Here is a 6020-nt window from a genome sequence, read left to right on the forward strand (position 1 = left end):
GTAATTTTTATTCATGTTTGTTACTTATTTGAATAGGAGCAGATTTAGTGGTCCTGTTAAACCTTTGATAAATGTTCAGATATATAACTAATCAGTAGCAGTGAAGATATAACGGAAGAAATTTGGCTGATGATACCAGGATCATACCCAGGATTTAGCCAGTATGCCATCCCTTTCTGCTTCTTGAAAATAAATTGTATCACAGTATTATCAGTCACAGTTCCCTGCAAAGAACTGCATAATATATATTAATTGGTTTTGTTTTTTTCAGTTTCCCAGCACAAGGTTTTCATTTTATATTAAGGTAAATTACATGGATGTCTCTTCTTTTTCAACATCTGACCTCTTCAATTTCAAATCCCGAACATCAAGTAACCAAGGTAATTTAAAAATCCTTGGAAGTGATTATACATGTTACAATGAACTTATTCATTAACATGCTATTTTTGTATAACTGATATTGGACACATGGCTTAACTACTTGTTAATATATTGCTAGACTTTAATAAGTGTACTTGTATTTAAAAAGGGCTATGAAAAATCCAGGTTACCTTATGCCATTCTTGGTGTAAGAATGTTATATAAATTCTTGTTCACTGGAATAGAAAATTGAATGTGGTTGAGGATGAACTGGAGTCCTCGCTGCAGAGCTTCTAGAAAAAAAATGTTGCAGGGATGAAAGCTTCATCTCAGTAGTGATGTGCCCACTGGCAACTGAGATGCTGCAGCTACACAGTGTCTCCAAATATCACCACTGGCTCAGAGCTGAGGAAAACGAAACCTCTTTAATTCCTGCGTAATGCATGGAAATTTTTTAATTTATGTAAGTAATATAGCTTAGTATAGTGGATCTGGCCAGTGTAGTTGCAGTCCTCATCACCAGTTCCTCTGAGAGCCATTTCTTCTGCCAGGCAACCATTCATTTAGTCCTTTTACATGTTGTTGATAGCTAATACTGTATGTAGCTGTATCAGATTAGGGGAAGGACCTGTCTAGAGGCAGAGAACACGTTCCTTAAAGGCTATCTGATATCTCTAGTATAGATTAAGCATAAATGATGGATGGCATGGTAGCCTCACACCTCCATGAGTCTGAATTCTACCTCCTGTACGTGTGTGTGGTGAGTTTGCATGCACTCCCTGTGTTGTGTAGATTTCCACCCTGTAGTTATGCTAACTGGCATCTTTACATTGCCTAGTGTATGATTTACCATAATTTGGTTATCAAATGTTTTTTTTTTTTTTCGAGTGTTATGATGTGCGAATTGGGGAAATAGATCACAAGCATGCGGTCGATTTTGGTACAAATTGGTGCCGGTTTCTTCTTGTTATTGTATCATCTACTGGGTCCAAATTCTATGTGAGTGTGAGTACACTTTATTCCAAGCCATTTTTGTGACTTTTGCATAATTGCTTCTCTTAAAGCGTCGTCTTTTGTGATACCTATTGAATCTATGGCAGCTGAGAACCCTTTTAATTTTAAAGTTTTGACCGCACCTTGGACTAGAAGAAACATGCATAACAGTAGGCTGTAATGTACACTGAGCGCCCATCTAGGGTGTAAGGCTTCCTTTGTTGAAGGAATTTGAGAAGGTGCCGTAAGGATAATCTGCTGCTCCATGCAGACTTCTGCTGCATGTCACTGCTAATTTTTGGTACCAGGAGGCAAATTAGCTTATTGCCATAACAAAGAATGATTGAATTACAGATCCTACCCAAGGGGCAAGTAACAGTGATGGCAGGTGTCGCATTAGGTAAGGAGCAAGCAGTCAAAGCGGTGGAAGCTGAGGCCAGCTTCTACAGTTCTCCAGGAACAAACCTTCAGGCCTCTGGTCCCCTCTTTGGTATCCCCCTTGAGAAGTTTCACTTGGAATCGAAACATCAAGCATCAAACGCAGCCCCTTCATGTTTCTGAAGAGAAACTGCGACGGCAGCATTACTGTTCTACTGCAACATCTGAAGTTTGATGCAAGAAGACTTATTGGTCTGGTATCACATTTTTGGAGGGACAAATGTGGACTGCTATTATTTTTTAAGTGTACTGCAACTTCATTATGCTGATGTGAAGATGTTTACACTGTTTCTGCAAGGCAAATTAGCCCAACAAGTATTTTTTTCTTTGTACTTCAAGCAGTTTGGACTATGGCAATTAGTCACTAATGAATTAAAGTACTAATAGCTGGTCCCAGAGGCCTTTTGGCAGCAGTTCATAAACCATGAAAAATCTAGAAAGAAATGCATGTTTTTTTTCTGTCACAAGCCCATGAATTCAATTGCTGGTTGTGTAATAATGAAAAGAAAGCAATCTTCCATGAATAGTATTGCACTGATCCCAACTACCTTGTTGGGATCTGAGGAATCTGCTAAGTAACAGGAACGGTGTACGGGCCGTTCATCTTGACAGGACTTGTGTTAATAGCCAAGAATGCCAAAAGCCTGTTACAGTATTATGAGAAACTAGTGCTGTTCAGTCTCTTTCAAGACTAATTGTGAATTTTATCTTTTAATCCAAGGTATTGAATTGGGTTACTTTGCAATTCACTTGAAGTCGGACTTTTGAGGTGAGGGTACAGATGTAACAGCCAGTTAATGGAGTTTCTTTAAGGCAGTGATTTAGCTGATGTAAAACCAGCCATAGGTTATAGATGAACCTGATCTCACAATTCAGCCTCCGTAGATGATCTGATTCAAAGATTTTCTGTGTGTTCCCTGCATATGTGGTAACGTGCGACAAGTAGATTTGACAATGTACATAAACTATTAGACCTTCCCGAGTTGTAGTAAAAGCAAAATGCTCCAGTTATGGTCTAATTTGGGCGGAATTCTATATATCAGATTTTAGAACCTTTCGCTGAACTTGTGGTCTGTCAAAAGGTAAACAGTGTAACCAGTGTTTTAATATAATGTAAATAACACTAATTCCATCAGTTATCTGTGTCAAGTGCATATAATCTGGAACCACAGATGATTCTGAAAAAATGTCATCAGCCTATGAAAACACCTAAAGTTTAGATGCATGAAACAAGTAAAATGTGGGTATACCACTTTGTTTGAAGTATGAGAAACTACTCTGAAGCTATTTGGGCTTAGTCCTGCTACCTTTTTGGACATACTGGTCATACTGTTAGTCTTCTTAAATAGAGCAGTGGATGTCAGGATCGGTTTTATTTGGGCAAGTACGAGTATCTACAAGGTATTTGTTCTAGTGTGTCTGGTCATGCATACTGCATATATTAATAGGCGTAATGCGCAGTAAGTTATTTTCAATGCAATGCAAAGCACAAGCTGTTCAACTTACAAGTGCAGACAGGGTAGAAAAGATAGACAATATTTAATGCAGTTCGTTAGACATTATGAGGGCTGGTTCAATAATCTTACACCTCTAGGAAAAAGCAGTTTAGGTGCCAAGTAGTCTTGGTTCTGAGAAGCTGGTAGCGTTTCCCAGAAGAATCAGCTGATTTGGCTTTGCTATACATCATGACTGTGCTGAGACTTGTGTCTTCCTCTCAATGCAGACTAAAGGCTGGTTATAATAAGAAGACTGTCATATATTTTTAAAGAAGGGGGCGCTTAGTCCTGGTGTCACTTCAGATTGTCAGGTGTACTCTTCAGGCTAGGTTTTCTGGCCTCTATATCATTAAGTGCAAATTAACATTGATCGTATAGTTTGCACCCCCAATCACAAACATGAAATTTGTATGTCATACTAATATATGTTGAAATCCTAGTTACTTGAGGGGCAAAGAAAAGTGTTTTATCCCTCCTATCATAGAATGCAGAAAGACATTTTTTCAGTTGATTTAGGAAAACTGTCAAGATCTTGCTAAGAATCCTATTATGCCAATCCGAGAAACTGTGCTATTAGGCAGATTGAGTTTAAATGTCTAGTACAGAACGGGTTCGCTGTGCGTAGAAGCATTTGTTCTATTTGCTTCCAATAGAGGAAAGAATGGGAGCGAATTCATTCTTGGACTTTGATACAGGATTGTCAGGGTTGGCAGCACAGAGAAAGGTCTCTGATTACTTTAACTCAAAGTGAACTTAAATTTTTTTTTTATTTCTAAAGTCCGTAGGTGAAAAAAAATGATTTTATGTTTAACAGTAATTAAATCTTAATGTGCAAGAGTATAATGGATACAAATCTGTATAACTCAGATTAACGTCCTAGGTAATGCTGAATAAGTGTTCAACTTTCCCACTCATCTTTGGTACCTTTATAATTTACGCAGGGTTGGCCAAGAAGAAAGTTTTTACTTCCAGTTAGTATTAGTTTAAAATAAAATAAACACCCAGTTTAGTATTTGCATTATGACACCAAAGGTACCAATGTCTTATCAATCATATTCGTGATTGTAATTCTAAACTCTATTTGGTCACGCGACTTAAAAATTATACCATAATGGAAAAAGGGGGGAATATATTGGCATAAATACGACTTAGCACTCTATTCACAAATGGAATGCTATCTCTTTAAAGAAAGAATCCCCTTATGCGTTAGCCTGTTTCTGCATATAATTTGTGACATCACTATGGAACTATACCCGATTGTAGGTTTTTCCTTATAAGGAAGGGATCTCTAGTTTCATCTTCTGTTGCTTCTAAGAGGCCGAGGTTGCATTTATATGGCTTCTCCCACATTAAATGAAGTCGTTTGAGTTTTACCGTACATGGCAGTGAGACTTGACTCTCGGTGTCTGCATGACTGTACCTGTCTCAACACAGCAATGTCTCTTCGCAATGCCTTAGGAATGTGACATAAATCGATATGATGATTGAGGAATCAGACTTGAAAATACTTACATTTCATGCCAAAGCTATGTTTTAAATAATAATTAATAAATATATGTCGTTGTTCTCCGCGAGATATTTGAATATTGTTAGTTTCTGTACTGCTTTCACACCAGTGTTACAAATAATTTCGGTTCAGGTGTTTTGTAGGTACTGCCCCTAGTGGAACTTTAATGGAGGTGCAGATATTTTGCTTTACCATAGAATGCAGGAGAATTTTAATATTTCAAAAACCGGTTTGACTCTAGTTGATAAGGCGAATTGAATTTAGCAGAGCATGCTGAATAACAGTCGACAGAGTATGATTCATTTAACGGTTTTTTAAAATCCTAGTCAGTGTTGCAAGAGTATGATATACAGTTCTAAATAACTCCAAAATGTCTTCCTCATGAAGGTAGCAATCGTAAATGATCATTTACTGGGAAATTGAGTATTCATTTGTGACTGCTCCACGTCTGAAAATTAAAGACCCATTAGCAATTATTTAACTGTTGTCCATTAATTTGAAATTTACGATGTCACTGACATTGTTTCGTAAAGGTAAGCACGACCGATGTATTCGAAACAATAGCCCATGGTCACACATTTCCTTGGAACACTACGGGAATCGCATTCGTGCGTATTATATTCAGGAGCCGGCAGATTCAAGAGATATCACCGGATTTTTTTTTGTTATTCATTACTGTTGTTGTCATTGACTTAATTTAATGTCGCTGATTTATTTGAGGGTTGATTACAGAATCTCTGTCTTAGATATGTGGTATAGGATATGAAAAAGATAAACATAACGATTTGATGTGAATAGGATATGATTCTATTGGGCTCTGGCTGCGTATGTTTTAGTTGTTCCTAATTAAGCTTTTAATATGAAAAAATATTACAGTATCATGCAGCAATTGTAACACGATTGATGTGTCGATTTCTGAAAGCTTAATCATTTTTTGGGCAATTTCCATCTACATATGAGCCGGGTTGGGGGATTTGACTGAATGCAGCAGTATATGGTATTTGGTTTGAATCAGATTTTCGTTATACTGCTGTTATTGATGGATGCCATTCTAAACTTTTATCAATGACTGCATATATTAACATAATAGTATGCAACTACGGAGTGGCTTGGTCAGCCAATCTATGTTGTAAACCTAGTTTGAAGCTCTCACACGGACAGCTGAGTCAGCCAATTAAATGCCACTTCTGGGTTAGGGTGGGCTGAAGAGAATGGTGTTTGGACCA

This window comes from Paramormyrops kingsleyae, chromosome 14 (assembly GCF_048594095.1).
Source record: "Paramormyrops kingsleyae isolate MSU_618 chromosome 14, PKINGS_0.4, whole genome shotgun sequence".
Lineage (NCBI taxonomy): Eukaryota > Metazoa > Chordata > Actinopteri > Osteoglossiformes > Mormyridae > Paramormyrops > Paramormyrops kingsleyae.